At 46.5% G+C, this 19748-nt stretch overlaps 1 protein-coding gene across 2 annotated transcripts in view; it reads right to left on the reverse strand.

Moving 5' to 3' along the window:
• The window catches only part of FBXO34 (F-box protein 34), a 74117-nt gene that overhangs the window by 39783 nt on the left and 14586 nt on the right, over positions 1-19748 (reverse strand). Inside the window, exon 1 of one of the 2 annotated variants that reach the window (XM_061612504.1) lies at positions 9163-9472. The exons of the other annotated variant lie outside the window; for it this stretch is intronic. The gene's annotated coding sequence lies outside the window, so the exon portion shown is untranslated. Of the gene's footprint in view, positions 1-9162; positions 9473-19748 lie in introns of those variants that run through there. 2 annotated transcript variants of the gene reach the window in all.

Consider the following 19748-nt stretch of genomic DNA (forward strand, 5'->3'; position numbering starts at 1 on the left):
TCTGTCCCGTTGATTAGGTGCTTCTCTTCAGAAGTGTGTGTGGAATTGCAGAGGGGCCTACTTCCAGGCAAATGTGCACAGGATTGGACTGCAAGCCTTTTAAATAAACTTACGGCTACAAAAAAAGACTCTCTCCCTCTCTCTCTCTCTCTCTTCCCCCCTTGCCCCACAGGCAGGGATGTAACCCTTTCGGATTGTTTTCTTCCATATATCCAGGGCCATGTGGTTTGCACAATTCTGGGAAAACAGAGAAAGCACAAAATGTGGACTGCAGAATTTTTCTTCCTGAGAGTCTTTCTTTCTTTCTTTCTTTCTTTCTTTCTTTCTTTCTTTCTTTCTATCTATCTATCTATCTATCTATCTATCTATCTATCTATCTATCTATCTATCTATCTATCTATCTATCTATCTATCTATTATTTGATTTATATCCCACCCTTCCAGCAGAAGCCCTTATTTTTAAAATAAGCAGGAGGGGAAGCAACTTTCTGCCCCTTATGACTGAAAAGACAGACACCTGCAGACTCGCAGGTGAACATTCAGAAGCCAGAGAGGTGATTGATAAGATCCCCAGGGGCCTCGATGTAGGGTTTTAGCCTTGCCCCTGGATATGACTAGAAAAAGCAGAATAGATTATGCGGGGGGGAGGAAGATGTGGTATTTACATAATCTATGCAGGTCATTTGAAACGTGTTGGAGGAGAGCTTTGCGGATACCATGGACTGCGAAAAAGACAAAGAATTGGGTGTTGGAACAAATTAAACCGGAACTATCACTAGAAGCTAAAATGATGAAACTGAGGTTATCATACTTTGGACACCTCATTAGAAGACATGATTCACTAGAAAAGATGATAATGCTGGGAAAAACAGAAGGGAGTAGAAAAAGAGGAAGGCCAGACAAGAGATGGATTGATTCCATAATGGAAGCCACAGACCTGAACTTACAAGATCTAAACAGAGTGGTTCATGACAGATGCTATTGGAGGTCACTGATTCATAGGGTTGCCGTAAGTTATAGTCGACTTGGAGGCACATAACAAGACCAACAACATGCAGGTTGTGGAATTCTGCTCTTTGGGCAGAGAGGAAGCAGGCGCGCATTATGTGCCACCACAATCGCCATGGCTGACTGAGCTGCCTGGGCACCACACACATGCGAAGAGCGGGCACAGAGAGACAAAACCTCAACAGTTGCTCTGTAACTGTGGTGTTTCCTCTTACTGGAACAGGAAAAGATCCTTTCACTTTGGCTGACTTTCAAAAGGCAGCATTAAGGTGAAACAGGGCAGAGGAGGAGAATTAACCTGGCTGGGGGGGAGTATTAGTTCACTGAAGAAATGCATATTATACTTTCATACTGGCTAAAACCTCCTTGGCTCTCTTGGGCACTCGATGAAAGAGCAAGAAATGCAAGACGGCTTTAGGATGCCTCCAGACGGTCACATTTTTGCAGGAGGGACTCAAGTGCGTACTGTAAAATTAGGTTTGCGCAATTAAAGTGGATAAAAGCGTTCTTCTGCTATAGCACAGCAAATCCACTTAAAAAAAAAGGACTTTTTGTGGTTAGGAAAGCAACTGGAAAATGCACTAAAGAGTGTGGGCTGAATGAAGCCTAACAGGAAGGCGTGTAAACACCGCACAAGCAAGCCAGGAGGAACACTCATTGTCGTAGAACCGTCCCGCAAACCAATCTGAACAAATGCTTAATAGAGCCCGGGCATCATCTAACCTCCTCGTAAGGCTTGCGTAAGCAAATCAGGATCATTGCTCAGATCATCTAAGGGAGCCCCTTAGAAAGAGGGGAGCTGTTTGCAGCCCGCCATCCACCCAGTAAGCACTGAGCTGTTTTCAGGGGCGTACATTCCGTTCTTTTCTGCCTCCAGACCAACTCCCCCTTCTATTCCAGCTGCAGAGCATTACTTCAGTGGCTTCTCATGGAATTATTCTCATTCTGCACCAGTTTCTCCCTTCCCACACTTATATGCTTGAAATAGAAATCCTCTATTAACTTGAGAGCTAACAGGAGGTGGATATTATTCTCTCTCTGGAGCAATAGAAGCAGTTAGCTCCAAATGACTAGGCCTGTCTGCATTGTACTGCTAAAGCCATTCTCTCTCCCCCCCCCCGCCAACTTCTCAAGAACCTCAGAACTACTTGCTCAATCTCCCAGAGGAAACCAGTTTGGATTTTCACACTCCACCAGCAGCAGGAAAATGGTTAGTTCCACAGCAAGAGAGCAGACTTCCAGGTGGAGTTCTTGCAGCAAAGCAGAAATAAAACTGCCGCTGAATGTATCCACATGAATGTAACTGTGGCCAGTTAAAAATCAGCATGTTCCTTTGTTGCTCTTTACTCAGATCACAGATGGATTGCATCCGAGACTGTAACATATGTGGGTGGGTGAGAGATACCCTTTTTGCACATTTCCTGTTGAAGAGCTTAAGTCCACTGCATTGAAAAAGCCCACACCACAGTTGGTGCTGGTCAATGCCAGCCTTCTGGGGTTAGTGTTCTTTCAACAAACCATGTATATATGTGTGTGAGTGGTTAGAGGGTTGGACTACGACCTGGGAGACCAGGGTTCAAATCCCCACATAGCCATGAAGCTCATTTGGTGACCTTGGGCCAGACACTGCCTTGAAGGCAGTCCATTTCCATTTTGTGTCAAACTGACTTGGCAGATCGAAGTTCAGGCAAGCAAAAAAAACCCTGCCTGCTCTCAGGAATGTGAAATAAAATTGGCATAGGCAGAATATATGTGTACACACACATACAGTGCCTTGCAAAAGTAATCAGCCCCCTGACCAATGCTCTCATATTACTGAATTACAAATGGGACATTGTAATTTCGTTCTGTATGATATCTTATTTTGAAACACTGAAATGCAAAATCAATTATTGTAAGGTGACATTGGTTTTATGTTGGGAAATGTTTGTAAGAAACACAAAAAACTGAAACATGTTGCTTGCATAAGTATTCAGCCCCCAAACATTAATATCTGGTAGAGCCACCTTTCGCTGCAATAACAGCTTTAAGTCTTTTGGGGTAGGTATGTGCCAGCTTTGCACACAAAGTCGGGGGGATTTTGGCCCATTCTTCTTGGCAGATTCGCTCCAGGTCATTCAGGTTGGTTGGACGTTGCTTGTGGAGTGCAATTTTCAAAGAATGCCACAGATTCTCAATGAGATTGAGATCAGGATTTTGACTGGGCCACGGTAGGACATTCACCTTTTTATTCTTGAGCCACTCCAATGTGGAAGTCCCACGGTGATTGGCAAATGGCGATGGGGGCAGGACTGTGAAATCCAGAAGGCCCTAGTCACGGTCTGGTACATCGGTGGTGGATACAGATTCAGACGGATTCATTGTTAAGGACTATATTTTGGAAGACAATCTTACTCGGTCATGAGTGATCACCAAGAATGTTTCAACACTATTTTTATATTGTGGTATTAGCAGCACTCAGGACTCCATGGGGACATGTTTGACAGGGTACAAAGCTCAGTGGTACAGCATTTGCCTTGTATGCAGAAGGTTCCAGGCCCAACTGTTGGCACCTCCCGGTAGGGATGAAAAAGACCCCTGCCTGAAACCCTGTACAACTGCTGCCAGTCAGTGTAAACAATACTGAGCTGGATGGGCCAATGGTTTGACTCAGTACAAGGCAGCTTTTTCAGTTCCTACTAGGAAAGAGGCGTAGTTCAGTGGCTCGGCACACGCTGCTGTGCTTGCAGGTGGTCCCAGGTTCAGTCCCTGGCGTCTCCAGATAGGGTTGGGAATGTCACCTGTCTAAAACGCTGGAGAGCTGCTGCCAGTCAGTGTACATGATACCGGGCGAAATCAACCAACGGTCTGACTAGGTATAAGGCAGTTCCTCATGTTCCTCTAAGTCAGCCCCTGCTCCTGAAGCGTGTCACCACACCTGCAGCATTTCTGCAGGGTAACTGGGAACTTCACCAAATGAAGCCTGGGTATATACCTACGTGCACTGCCACCATTCCACTTGAGAAAACGTACTCAGTAGCGGCAGCAGAATGTTTGAAGAACTTCAGAGGGAAGGCAACTGCCTCCCTTCTTTTTCTACTTTCCCCCATCCAGTGGAATACTGCCCCCTATAAATGGGTGGGGTGGGAAAAATGTTGACTCTTGACGGCAACGAGAGATCTGCACGACTCGTCTGCACAGGATGGCAAGCCACAGTCAACACCATGAATGCACAGGTTGCTCCTCTCTGCTAGCAAGTGGGAGAAACAGGCCACGATCCTTGCTTAGCGTTATGTCCAAAACGGGGACCGAGCAAAGCAAACCACAGTCCTGGTTCAGATGGGATGCTAAACCAAGGATTGTGGCTTCTTGCTTCCACTTGCTGGGGGAGAGAAGCAGAGCAGGAGCAATCTGCACGTTCACGGTAGCCATGGATTACTGTGGGCTGTGACCACAGCGATTGTCACCACTCCCACATCGCCATCACAGCTGCTTGTCTTCAGAGAACGCCTTGCTAGCTTCTGTCTGAAGACAGTATTGACCGTATCCATGGAAAATATGGCACAATCCACGGCTTCAAGGCAAGAGGCAAGAAAATAGAAATTAAGAGTCAGCCAGTGATTTGTCACAAGAGTAGGTCCGCAGTGGAACTGGCTGGTAGGGGCCTAGATACCATCGGGGTGGGGTCTTGTTTAGGGGTTGTAGCAAGGGCCAAGATTTAATTTTGAGCATGCGTTATTTTTCCTATAATCTGGACTATGTCCTTATATTTGTTATTGTTAGACTCTTATTTTGAAGTATCCATAGACTGTTTAAATTTACTGGATATTTATTAGTATGAGATATTTTCATTAGCTTATGGTTTATGGCTGTTTACATTTTGTTATGCCTTCTAACCGTTAATGAACTGTGTAAACTTTGTGACGTTGTGAGCCACCTTGAGCATGATTTACTATGGAAAGATGGCATACAAATAAACAGTTATGATAATGATGATGTGGAGTCTCCTGTTGTTAAAGGGCGGAATTCAATTAACTTTTTTGTGCTAGTGCAAGGGGATTTCCCCCCCTCCCCCCATGCATGCCCTGCGCACTGTCCGCAAATCTGCTCCAGAGGGTTGGGGGAACCCACAGAAGAGATTTGGGAGTAGCACAGGGTGAGATTATTGCACAAGGAGAAATCCTTGTGCTGGCAAAACCTTTGCCACAGCGCTACGTTGAATACAGCCCAAACCTTGTAAAGCATCGACTTGGAGGTTTTGAAAAAAGACTGGAATTCCATATCTTGGAGGGAGGGGATTGGGAATGCGATGACATCCTGCCATACAGAGCTGTGTCCCAGAAATGAATAACTGAAGAAAGCCACAAACATACACCATCAAAGGATGCCAGCGGCTTGGATTCAATCAGATGCCCTCCCTGGAACAATCCCTATTTATCAAGTCCTGTAAAACAATGAGACTGTCGTGACTGATGTCTGCCACTTTGAGGACAAACACTGTGGAAAAGTAGAATATAAATGAAATAAATATTCTGGGCCACTCAGACTGACAACCACCTCCCCCTTGGTCCCTGAACCCGACAACTGCCTGGAGTACAACCTCGGCTGGATTCAGGGAGAGGGAAGGAATGCCGTTTACAGCCACATGAAGGGGAAGAATGTTATGAGGATGAATTGGAAACAGGGATGCAGGGGGGGGGAGAGTAAGAATCTGTCAGAAATGGTCAACCTGGCACCCACACAACTGAAATTCAGCCCTGTGCATGGCTAATACCTAAACACCAAAATTCTTTGTCGTAAAATAAATAAAAGTTGCACTGGTGCTTCAAAATGTTTCAGAACCTGGGAACCGTTGGAAAGGTTGGCTTCGACAACAGTGGAGCAAAGGAACAGAGTGTTGGACACAGGGCTGAGGAGTCGGAGTTATAAGCAATTTTGGGCGGAGTCGGTAGAAATGTACCGACTCCAACTTCAAAATAAATTTTGACTGACACATTTTTTAAAATATAAATTCAAAATGTCCAAGAAGCTTCCCATGAAGTCAGCTGTAGTTGAGCATTTCACCATAACTCAAGATGGACAACATTTTGTGTGTCAGTGTATGACACAGGACCCAGATGAAGACAAATGCTGTGATGCCAAGATCAGCGCATATTCAGGCAGCGATAAAAATGCTCCTAGGAGAGCTTCCAATTTAAAAAGACATTTACAGCACTTTCCAGGAGCTGTGGAGTCGGAAGCAATTTTGGGAGGAGTCGGAGTCGGACAGTAGAAAAATAGAGGAGTCGGAGTCGAAGGTTTGACATACCAACTCCACAGCCCTGGTTGGACAGGGATGGGAAGTGAAACGGAGCAGTCTTCACTAATGTAGCACCCTGCAGGTGTTTTGGACTGCAACCCCCATCAGCCCCAGCCAGCCATGGATGTGGAAGGTCATAGGCTGGGTTTCTGAAGCTGTCATCCACGTAGCAGTGCGCCTTGCAAAATCTGACCCCTGCTTCTTGTCACCCACCCAGGAGGAAGGAGCTCAAGGGCAACATGTCCTGTTAACGTCCTGCTTTTGCTGCTATTTGGCTTACGCTTTTGTATTCCTTTTGTTAGGCCTTAGTGTGAATGTGTGGTGTAGTGGTTAAGGTGTTGGACTACAGCCTGGGAGACCAGGGTTCGAATCCCCACATAGCCATGAAGCTCACTGGGTGACCTTGGGCCAGTCACTGCCTCTCAGCCTCAAGAAAACCCTATTCATAGGGTCGCCGTAAGTCGGAATCGACTTGAAGGCAGTACATTTACATTTAGTGTGAATGACCAGTAGAGGTTTTAACTTTGGTATACAGTCATTAATACGAGATCTTTTGCTTACTAACAATTGCATGACTATTTGTTTGCCTTCTGCTATGTTTTGTAATTGTTTGCAAACTTACCTTGAAACGTTGCTATGATTTGATTAGGTAAACTTTTCTGATATGGGTGTGAGATGGGTCTGAAGCATGGTTTACCCAGAAAAAGCAGCATGCAAGTAAATGCACACCTATCTGAGAGTAAGCGTCATCGAACACAGTGAGACTGTCTTCTAAGTAAACATGTATACAACTGCAGTATCAGATCCTATATCTACGTTTATACACACACATACACTCTCTCTCTCCCCTTCCTTGTCCACCTTACACTGAATCCTGTGGGGCAGGGCTGTGCCCTGTTTAGGAAAAATGGCTGTAATCTGCCTATAGCCCACAGGACAGGGTGGGCACCAAATCGGATGAGTAAAACAACAGAGTAAAATAAAGACACATCTATCCCTCCAGCAATTTAAACCTACAGGTCCCTCTCACAACAATCCAGCAGAGGTGAATCTCCTTAGACTGAGTAACCCAATGCAGTCCTGAAAAGAAAACCACCACACCCCTCCAGAAGTCCTTCAGACCAGCCTCTGCCAACCTTGGGCCCGCAGATGTTGCTGGACTGCAACTGCCATTATCCTTACTCGCTGGCCATGCTAGCTGGAGATGATGGGGTTTGGAGTCCTATAACATCTGCGGGTCCAAGGTTGGAAAAAAATCTGCTTTAAATCAACAGCTCATCCTAGCATAAAATGTTCCTGCACGACAGGTGGGGGGAAATCAGCTGACTAAATGTTCCCCACTAGGGAAATAACAACCCTCGTACTCAGCTCGGAATGCAGATGTTATAGAAAAAGGTTCTTACCTAGATTTTTAGCTCTAGTCTTCCTTGTGTAAGAATTCCACCCCACACACACACACACCCATGGGGGAACATTCAATCATGCAAGCAGTCTGAATTGGGAGGCTCCAGAAGAGGTTTTGCCACATGATCAAGTGCCTGGCTGGAGAGTCTCACAGTTGGCTAGGAATTGGCCCAAGGCCCAAAGGGGCACTGGCAAGTCCTTGACAGCCAAGCAACCATTTGGAAAACGCCACCGTGTTGAGCGGGTGAGAGAATTTCTTTTGCTGTTTTGCTGCAAAGCAAAAGCAGCGCCGGCTCAAAAAGGGGAAAAACAACCACCACCAAAACCAAAACCTACCCGATGCCCAGTGACCTGCATTCCCAGCCAGGATAAAGAGGGAGAGACCCGCAAATCTGGCTCCCAGCCTCCCAGAGGCTCAAATTACTGTACAAACAATGATTAAAGCCGCCAGCCAAGCGCAGCAGGTATTTTCTGCCTCATGTGGGCTGCAAAACATAACATGTCCCACGCCACCCCCACCCCCACACAGACAGACAGGCAGGTGGAATGAAACAGCATCCATGCTGGTCTTAAATGTCTACAATTCCGCCACCAGGATATATTAAGAGCCTTGCTGGGTCAGGCCAAAGGCCCGTGTGGTCTAGCTCAGTGGCAGCGCATCTATTTCGCATGCAGAAGGTTCCAGGATCAATCCCCAGCATCCCCAAGTAGGACTGAGAGGCAGAACCTGGAGAGCTGCTGCCAGTCAGTGTATACAACACTGAGCTAGATGGGACAATAGTCTTGGCTCCATGTAAATGTAGTTTTCTATGTTCCTGTGTCTGGTGTAATGGGGCCCCGCATGTCTACAGAATAAGGTGTTTGGTTATCATGAGAATCTACTGATCCAGACAATGTTTTCATAGACTGGAGAGAGAGCTGTTGCTTCAGCAATGAAGCAGCTCAGATCAGGAGATGGTCTGACTCAGTACAGGACAGCTTCCTACATTCCTAGTCTAGCATTCTGTTCTCACAGTGGCCAATTAAAGTCACATCCACACCAGATTTCCCCCCCAAAGAATCCTGATAACTGTAGTTTATCTCCACATGCACATACACATCTGTGCTATGGTTCCCAGCACCTTTAAGAAACTACAGTTCCCAGGATACTTTGGAATAATAATAATAATAATAATATTTTATTTATTGGTCGCCTATCTGTCCAGGTTAGTGGACACTCTAGGCGACTTACAATAACAAAAAGCTATACATAATATACATATACAAAAACAAACCACAGTCCTAAACAATTTAAAACCAATTTCCAATTAAAACATCATAAAATTAATCCTCCTTATTCCCACAAAAAAAAAAAGCAGCACACAACAAACGAACAAAAAACAAACAAACACCCAGGCCACCCCAGCCAGCCGGCTTATGTATCCCTCCAAAGAGGGACAGGTGGTAGCAATCAGTCCCAGCTGGCTGGGTACCTGGGGCCTGGTCCTGCAGGATGCAGGTCTGCCAGGCAGAAGTCCCACAGGGAAGGCTGGTGGAGGTGGTGATCCCACAGCAGCAGCAGCAGACTCTCCTTCCCTGGGCGGCGATGTTCTCTTCCTGCAGCCCCTGGGTCTCCCAGGCCACCCCAGCCAGCCGGCCGGCTTATGTATCCCTCCAAAGAGGGACAGGTGGTAGCAATCAGTCCCAGCTGGCTGGGTACCTGGGGCCTGGTCCTGCAGGATGCAGGTCTGCCAGGCAGAAGTCCCACAGGGAAGGGTGGTGGAGGTGGTGATCCCACAGCAGCAGCAGCAGACTCTCCTTCCCTGGGCGGCGATGTTCTCTTCCTGCAGCCCCTGGGTCTCCCAGGCCACCCCAGCCAGCCGGCTTATGTATCCCTCCAAAGAGGGACAGGTGGTAGCAATCAGTCCCAGCTGGCTGGGTACCTGGGGCCTGGTCCTGCAGGATGCAGGTCTGCCAGGCAGAAGTCCCACAGGGAAGGGTGGTGGAGGTGGTGATCCCACAGCAGCAGCAGCAGCAGACTCTCCTTCCCTGGGCGGCGATGTTCTCTTCCTGCAGCCCCTGGGTCTCCCAGGCCACCCCAGCCAGCCGGCTTATGTATCCCTCCAAAGAGGGACAGGTGGTAGCAATCAGTCCCAGCTGGCTGGGTACCTGGGGCCTGGTCCTGCAGGATGCAGGTCTGCCAGGCAGAAGTCCCACAGGGAAGGCTGGTGGAGGTGGTGATCCCACAGCAGCAGCAGCAGACTCTCCTTCCCTGGGCGGCGATGTTCTCTTCCTGCAGCCCCTGGGTCTCCCAGGCCACCCCAGCCAGCCGGCTTATGTATCCCTCCAAAGAGGGACAGGTGGTAGCAATCAGTCCCAGCTGGCTGGGTACCTGGGGCCTGGTCCTGCAGGATGCAGGTCTGCCAGGCAGAAGTCCCACAGGGAAGGCTGGTGGAGGTGGTGATCCCACAGCAGCAGCAGCAGACTCTCCTTCCCTGGGCGGCGATGTTCTCTTCCTGCAGCCCCTGGGTCTCCCAGGCCACCCCAGCCAGCCGGCTTATGTATCCCTCCAAAGAGGGACAGGTGGTAGCAATCAGTCCCAGCTGGCTGGGTACCTGGGGCCTGGTCCTGCAGGATGCAGGTCTGCCAGGCAGAAGTCCCACAGGGAAGGCTGGTGGAAGATGCCATATTCTTTAAACGTATGCTGTGAATGTGACCCAGATGTCCATGGGAAGCCTGCAAGCACAACCTGAGCACAACAGAGGTCTCCCCCCTGCAATTCCCAGCAGTTGGCATTCACCAAATCCACAGAGAATGCATCATTTATGGGAAGCATGCCACAGAACAGCTTCCCTTGGAACAAGGAAGTACGGGTTGTTAATCTACCTGCTGTAATCTACCTGCTGTAATCTCAGCCTCCCCCAGTTCCACTTCCACAGACATTATTCAAACATCCTAATACAATGAAAGGGGGGGGGAAGAGAGTGCAAATAAAGCAGGGAAAAGTTACGACTCACGTAAATAAAATCTGAAAATTACTCCCTACGCACCACCCCCCAAACGTAAATAGTCTGCCAACTGGTCGCCAACTACATGAGCATTGCGCTTTCTTAGGAAGTGGATTACAAAATAGCCAGCATGTAAGGCGCGTGGGAGGCATATTTATTCTAGCCCCAGGGTGAAATAACAAATCTAGCAAGTTTAATAAGCCTGAGCTCACTGGAAGCTGCATGCAAGTTATTACAGCACCGGTGGGTGCGGTGGAACGATTTTTTCCAAAAAGTGAAACCTTCCTTTGAAGTCTGCTTAGATGTGCAGAATGCAATTAAATATTGGTCTGAACCAGGCGCAGAATGGCAGATAATCCCATGCCATTTATTATAAAACTGCCCTCATTGCCTCAGTTGAAACAGGGTCACCTGCTTGCAGGTCTCCATTACAGCTCCCCACTCGGGCTCCTCAAGGGAAGCACATCTGGAAGTGCAAGGCAGGAATCTTCCCTGCATACCTAACTCCTCAGATGCTGGCATTCAGCATCTTATTAAATGGAATAAATAAGCCGAACCAAAAGAAAAGAAAAGAAAGGAAGACTGGGAGGTCCTAATCAAGACTGCAATGGCTTTCCTGGTTGAAAGCACATCTAGCCTCAGCAAACGCTTGGCTCAGACGTTGCTATTTTGGACCAGAGGAAAATTAGACTTCGGTTTGGTGTTCTGGGATGGTTTGTTTGTTTGTTTTGGTTTTTTACAAATATGCAAGGGCCAAAGAGCAGCATTTTGTCTCTGCCATTGCCCCTACTCCTGGTTTCACTCCCTGCCCCGTGTCACATCTGCCTTCAAAAAATGCCAGCCCCCCAACTCCTCCTCTCCAATTAAAATGCATGCTGCTACTACGCAGAGGGTCCCATGCTAAGCTCCCTAGGCAGAGCTGGTCTTGGACGTCAGGGGGGCCACTCCCACTGGAAAAGCAATTTTAGAGTGGCCCTGCCTACAAGCCCCAGGAGATGCAATCCCAAGGATAACAGATGCCCTCTTATTTTTCTGGCTCCACTTACCTACAGACTGAGGAACCTTCCAAACCAAAACTTTTCCACGTCAACCCCAGAATTTACATATATGTCAAAGCTGCTACATTCAAACCAGGTCAGAACAACTTAGTGTGACCCACCAAGCTGAATTTACCCTCCAGGCACATATCGAGGCCTGTCACGTACTTGGGAACCTCACGGCCATCTCAAGTTCCAGGCCAGCAGCCCGAACAGGATGTTCATTGACCTGGTGGGCTGCCATACTGGGCTGGTGAGCTGCATTTATCTTAGTGCAGGGAGTGTGGCACCTTTTTCAGCTAAAGGGCCACATTCCCACATTTTTCACCTAAAGGGCAACCTTCCAGGGGCCACATGCTGGTGGCGGGTGGGGCCAGAGGCAAATGTAGGTGGGCCACTGAATGTAAATGTTAGCTTTGGACAACAGTTTCTACCCACACTCACACAGCCCCCTCTATTCTCCATCCAGACATGCATCAGAGCTCAAGGACAAATTCTAGCCAGGCAAAGACACTCAAGGTTGTTGAGAAGTCAGGCCAGTAAGGGACGTGACCTGGTGAGAGGGGTGTAGCCTAAAAGTCCTGGGGACCAGGCAGAGAGGCCATATCAAGCCCCAGCTCCCTCAAGGGAACCAAGGAGGGGGGCTGGATGAGTTGCAGATCCCTCAGTTAAAGCAAGGGGAAGAATCAGAGGGTATAGACATTTTCGAGGATCATTGGGGAGGAGGTGTGGTTGACTCTGTGCCAGTTCCCACGGACAGTTCTCCCGCCGAAGAAGACTTCGCGCCACCTCCAGCCGCCTCAACAGAGCCGTTGGAGGATGTCCTGGTTGCGAGCGCCAACTCAACCCCCCCGAGCTCCCCTCTTGAAACTTCAAACGCATCCCCGCCTCCTGAAGCTGAGCCTGCACCTATCAAGACTGTATTGTCAGATGAGTCGCCAGAGACGCGCCCCCTTTTGCCCCGTGTGAGACGTCACAAGAAGCACCTCATCCAGAGGGAGGCTCCTCAAAGGAGTCAGAGATATTATGGGCGAAGACCTTCCCTACTTAAGCCAGCGCCCCCCTGATCTGGGTGCTGAGTCAACTTTCTTCACACGCTGCAGAGTATGCTTAGGTAGCTTAGTTAGGGACAGTAGAGAGTTGGCGTAGCAAGGTCTATGAAGCACTCTGCCTTTGATGTCTCAATTACTCCAATAAAACAAGAATTAATTTCATTCTCCTCTCCGTCTCGTGAATCGCACTCTGGACAGGGCAGGCCAGGAGGCCGCCTTGGATCCTGTGCCCGAGGTTCTCTACTCTGTCTTAGTGGGCCACAAGCAGCAAAGGACTGATGCACAATAAGGTCAAACTCTGAGACGCAAGAAAGGAGCCCTTTCTAGCACACATACAAGAAAGCCAATCAGACTGACTAGTGATTTATTTTTATCTGCCTTGATTCTGGTGGAATGAATGGGGGGACGGGGACAGTGGGTTCAGCTGCAACATTATCAACTAATGCATTTGGCTTAACAAATAACTTCCTGGTTTGATCAAATTACAGTTTGCCAGGTTAGATGTAATGGTTTGTTCCCAGTCCAGGAAGTTCCAAAGCATTACATATGAAACATCCCCGAAGTCTTAAGTCCTAGATGCAAACGACCAGGGCTGAGGAGTCGGTACGCCAGACCTTCGACTCTGACTCTGACTCCTCTATTTTTCTACTGTCCGACTCCGACTCCTTCATAAATGGCAAATGTATATTAACTAGTAATAACACATTTTCTGTAGTAAAATGGTAGCACAAGGCATTTCATCACCACCACGTGAATCCAGAGCTTGGAAAAGTTACTGTTTTGAACTACAACTCCTACGAGCCCAATTCCTGGGGCTGATGGGAGTTGTAGTTTAAAAAAAAAACTTTTCCAAGCTCTGGATTCACGTGGTGGTGATGAAATGCCTTGTGCTACCATTTTACTACAGTAAATCTGTTACTAGTTAATATACATTTGCCATTTATGAAGGAGTCGGAATCGGAGTTGGTTCATTTCTACCGACTCTGACTCCACCCAAAATTGCTCCCGACTCCAACTCCACGACTCCGACTCCACAGCCCTTTCAAAGATGCAGAACAAATGCAATCCTCTTACCTTCAATAGAAGCATTTTAGAAGTGTCAAAACAAGGTTTGAAAACTCTTAGCCTCTAGCATCCAAGTTTAAGAATTTTGGCTCACAGGCATAAAATGCAGCCAGAGAGAGCTTTCCCCATATTACACTGGGAGTGGGGGACCTGTGGCCTTGCAGATGTTGTGGCCTTGCAGATGTTGCTAGACTGCAACTCCCACCATGCTTGACCATTGGCCACGCTGGCTGGGGCTGATGAGAGTTGAAGTCCAACAACATCTGGAAGGCCACAGGTTCCCTGCACCTATATTACACAATACAAGGAGCAGCATGGAACCAATCAGAGCTCAGGCACGAAGAAAAGCTAGAGGTTTGCTCTGCCAAAGAAACAAATCCCTCTATTTTTTCAGATTGATGGCATTTGCTGGATTATAACCTGGGAGACCAGGGTTCAAACCCCCACACAGCCATGAAGCTCACTGGGTGACCTTGGGCGAGTCACTGCCTCTCAGCTTCAGAGGGAGGCCTAGATTGGGCCTAGAAATAAAATTTATTATTATTATTTATTATTATAAACCACCTCTGAATACTGCTTACCATGAAAACCCTATTCATAGGGTTGCCATAAGCAGGATCTACTTGAAGGCAGTCCATTTCCATTTTGTGTAAAACTGACCTGGCACATCAAAATCAGATCTAAGGTCAGGCAAGCAAAAAAAAAAAAGCCTGCTCTCAGGAATGTGCAATAAAACTGGCATAGATTTTATTTTACGCAATTTCTCTACAGTCAAACCAATATTGCCTGCATGTTCTAAACTTGGAGTGAGTGAGGACTAGAACATGGTTTAATATTTAGGATTCTGCCAAGGCCCCTGTAAAGAAATTTCTTCTACAGAGTACATTTAACTTATCCAATCCCATATGACCAGGAGTATTAAAATGGCAAAGGAGGAAATATGGCAGTGTAAAGAAACAAGATGACTGAGCATGCTACAACACCTTACAGGGATTAAAATACATACGGCTGCAGGAGTAAAGAGAGAAAGATTTCCCCCCCCTCCCTCCTACAACGCAGGGTCATCTAACAAAACTGACTGGCAGGAATTTCAGGACAAAGAGAAACACTTCACGCATCACATGATTAAACTATGGAATCCAGTGCCACATGATGTGATGATGAACAATATCATAGGTGGTTTAAAAAGAATAGTCCCAGAAGGCACATGAGGCCAGCTCCCTGCTGAAGCTAAACAGGGTCAGGTCTAGTCAGTGCCTGGATGGGAGACCGCCTGGGAACCATATGGAAGCCGCCTTGGGTTTCTATCATGAAAAGAAAGGCAGGGTATAAATGTAATAAATAAATAAATAAAATAAACTGGTTCAGATGGGGAGGAGTCACTTAACCTTGGTGGTGTTGATGTCTGTCATGATGGCTTTTTAAAAAAATTGCCGCCCTGGGCTCCTGCTGGGAAGAAGGGCGAGATATAAATAAAAAAATTATTAATAATAATAAAATGAAGAGACAAGTCAGAGATGTTAAAAACTGCCTTATACTGACTCTTGTTCTGTTAGTGCAAGGACTTACACTTGCACATCAGAACTGCCCCCCTTTCCTCCTACCCACATGCCCCCAAATCTTTTGGGGGGGGGTTCCCCCACCCTCTGCAGCAAAATATGGGGAAGGTCCGAGATGTGCACAGGAGGAGGGGTGGACATTTTGTTGTGCAATTAGCCCTTGCTGTTAGCCCTTGTGCTAACAGAACAAACGCATCAGTTACCACTCTATGTTCTTATAAAAAGTATGGAAAACATTGATTTAAGGCCACTTTACCTACTTTAGGTCATTGTGTTTCTTAATGACAGTAGAAACACGGCAATAAAGTTGCTGGTGAAAACCTGTGTTTGTCCTGATCTTTGTGTATGTAGCAACACTATCCATGGCACAACAAAAGAATGCCAATGAACTTTAATAATTAATAGTTCTCAAGAACACCTAGTACTAAATGACAAGCCAAGCTAAAAATAGTTCTGAACTGCTGGGAACATTACAACAGCAACAAGAAAAATCAGACAAACCCTCAATTAGAGAGATTTAATACTGGCCAAAAGGTTATGCAAATTTTCCAGGGTGCAAAGTGTTAAGAAGCATGGGAGGAGGAGGAACAATGTCCCTCTGCACGTAACAACAACAACAACGATGGTGGTGGTTTCTCAATCTTCTCTGCAAAGGGAATCTGGGCCATCCAAATTCACGTAAGAGATGACAAATATTGTCACAGAATGTACATTTTGCAGAGAATGTTATAAATCTGCTCACAGGCCTTTAAAGGTGAATAAAAGCATTCTGATTACTTTGGAGTCATCACCAAAATACCCTAAGAACATGAAAGCACCCTAAAGGATCACATAAAAGATCCACCAAATCAAGCACGTTGCTTCCTTTGGCCAATCAGATGCCTCTGAGAAGCCCCCTAGCAGGGCACAAAAGGAACAGTCCATCTCTGTTCTTGTTCCCCAGAGAACATACTTCCTTTGACCTTGAAGCCCCCCCCCCAATAACCATCACAACTAAGAAGCCCTGGGATCCTTCTGGGAGGAAGGAGGGAATATAAACTCAATAAGCAAACTATAAGTATCACTGAACACTAAAGTCAGGATAGTGCAGACCATGGTATTCCTGATCTCTATGTATGGATGTGGAAGTTGGACAGTGAAAAGAGCAGATAAGAGAAAAATCAACTCACTTGAAAGGTGGCGTTGGAGGAGAGCTTTGCGGATATCATGGACCGTGAAAAAGACAAATAATCGGGTGTTAGGACAAATTAAACCAGAACTGTCACTAGAAGCTAAAATGATGAAACTGAGGTCATCATACTTTGGACACATCATGAGAAGACCTGATTCACTAGAAAAGACAATAATGGTGGGAAAAACGGAAGGAAATAGAAAAAGAGGAAGGCCAAACAAGAGATGGATTGATTCCATAAAGGAAGCCACAGGCCTGAACTTACAAGATCTGAACAGGGTGGTTCATGACAGATGCTCTTGGGGGTCGCTGATTCATAGGGCTGCCATAAGTTGTGATCAACTTGAAGGTGCATAACAACAACAAAAGCTAACAAACAAACAAGCAGGTCTACTACCTTCCATGAATTTAGAGCAGTGGTTTCCTAAAGTCTTTCCCCATGGACCACCTGAAAATTGCCAAGGGTCACTTAATGATTTCCCCCCCTGCCTAATGGAGCAATTTTAACATGCTGTGCTACATGCTGTAGGATTTTTAATTGTATTTTTATTGCTTACAGGTTGTATTTTATTGTATTACAATTTGAATTCCATAGAATTTAAATTGTAAGTGCTCTTCACAGACACGCCGCAGACCAAAGAAGCGAAGGTCTGAGGACCACAGTTTAGGAACCCCTGATTTCCCCATGAACAGGGAAATGGAAAAAGCCATTCCACTAGTCATCAGGGCATTAACCCCCAATTCCATCAAGAAGTATAAACTTCCATTTGAGTATGATAACCGTGAACATCTCAGCATCCATTTGGGTACAATAACCGTGAACATCTTCGCATTCACGAGAGACTGAACAACTTACCCTTAAATTCACTCCAACCTCTGATTTGTTCTTGTATTCCAATCAGAATCTCTCATCAAAGAAAATGGAAAACAGAGGCTCATGGATCACCTCTCTGGCCTTCAGTAATCTGGGATGATAGGAGTTGCAGTCCAAAACTTTTGGAGGGCGCCAGATTGCTCAAGGCTCATGTAAAAATATCAAGGTTCTCATTTCTAAATGGTGGAGTTCCCAATCCTTTAAACACCTTCCTTCCTTCCATATCCCACCTTTCCTCCAGGGAGCTCAAGGTGGTATACAGGACTCTCCCCCATTTTATCCTCACAACAACCATGTGGAGTAGGTTAAGTTGGGAGGCTGGACTCACTAAGGTCACCCAGTGACTTCATGGCTGAGTAGGGATTTGAACTCTGGGGAGGCTTCAGCTAACACGGATTTCTGCTCGTGCAGTGGGACTTTCCCACACCTCTCCTCCTCCCACGCATGCCCTGCACCTCTCCAAATCTGCTCCGGATGGTTGGGGGAGTCCCTAGAACAACTTTAGGCAGTGTGCGGGGACGAGGAGAGGGAGAGATTGTTCTGCTGCACAAGCAGACATCCTTGCACTGACAGAACGTTCACATAGCACTAAGTTGGATACAACCCCTGGTCTCCCAGATCCTAGTCCAATGTTGTAACCACTACACCACACTGTCTCTCTATGTGTATGAGTCAGGATGGTCAGAAAAAGGGTGTACCTGAATTTCAAAGAATTCCAGGGTGTTTACTCCAGGACAACAGAGGAAATACCTTACACTGTATGAACAAGTCCTTATTATCTCCAAAATAATAATAAAAACATCACCACAAACCACAAGAACGATGACAATCCCCACTATCAACAGCCATCAGTTGATCTTCCAAAGCTGTCAAGACTTATTTGTACCTCGCATGACAAGCAATCAGCAAGTATTGAGGGTTTTTTTCTTGGCTTTCCCACATCTCTGAAAGAAAGTTTTGTTATGTGCTGTCAAGTCGATTTCGACTTATGGCGACAAACCAGTGACCTCCAATAGCATCTATCATGAACTACCCTGTTCAGATCTTGTAAGTTCAGGTCTGTGGCTTCCTTTATGGAATCAGCCCATCTCTTGTTTGGCCTTCCTCTTTTTCTACTCCCTTCTGGTTTTCCAAGCATTATTATCTTTTCTAATGAATCATGTCTTCTCATTATGTGTTCAAAGTATGATAACCTCCGTTTCAGAGGTAAACTCAACAAGTGGAATTTGCCACAATCAATAGGTTTATGACTTCAGGAGCTAAAATAAACAAACAAACATCTGTGTTTGATTAACTTTAACCATATTTGCTCCTCTGAGATGAGACAGTATGCCTAAACCCAACACGGTACCATCCATAGGACATATCTGGGTTTGTGGGATTTCAATTGGCTCTTGAAAAACAATAATCGTGTTATTGCTGTACCTCATGGATGGGGACTCTTGGGCTCAGGAGCCAAATGTAGCCTTCCAGACCTCTCTATTGGCCCTTAGGACTCTCCCCTTCTCCCTGGGCCACATCCCTCACTGGCCATGCTTTGCACCCTCTTGGCGTGGGTATCCCCCCCCCCCCAGGCTAAAATGCGTCCTTGAATTCTGGTAACGCTTCTTGCTTGGACAGAGGTATGTGGCTATGTGTAGAAACCACATTGTTATGAAAGAAAGGTAAAATTCATATTGATTGCTCCACCCATTTTTTGCCTCTGACCTCGACCATCACTATCATCATCAGAAACTGAGGTTCTAAAAGCAATTGTTGTTGTTATGTGCCTTCAAGTCGATTACGACTTATGGCGACCCTGTCGTGAACCACCCTGTTCAGATTTTTGTACAACTCCGGACTCTCCTTTCGCATCTGTGCACATCAGCCTCTGGGCTTCCTTTCAGCTTTGTCCCAGCTGCATCATTAGTCACAGCGCTACTCGTACTTGTCCTTTGTTCTTCCCCAGTAGCTCGTTGAGTGCCTTCTGACCTGGGGGTCTCATCTTCCAGCACTATCTCGTGTTGCATTTTGGATACTCTGTTCATAGGTTTTTCGTGGCAAAACGTTTTCAGAGGTGGTTTACCATTGCCTTCCTCTGAGTTTGGATGCATCTTAGTCTGGTGTCTCAGCTTTAACCACTCCACCTTCGGTGCCCCTGCTAGGAGTCTAGCCTCTTGGTCTAGACTCCTGACGGCATTGCTCTCAGCCAGAGCTTGGAAGATTACTTTTAAAAAGTAATAAATTACAGTTACAGTTACATGCCCCCCCAAAAAGTAGTGATTACCGTTACAATTACAATTGCTCTGAAAGTAACTGATTGCTATACTTTTA

The sequence above is a fragment of the Rhineura floridana genome, chromosome 2 (genome assembly GCF_030035675.1).
Source record: "Rhineura floridana isolate rRhiFlo1 chromosome 2, rRhiFlo1.hap2, whole genome shotgun sequence".
Classification (NCBI taxonomy): Eukaryota; Metazoa; Chordata; class Lepidosauria; order Squamata; family Rhineuridae; genus Rhineura; species Rhineura floridana.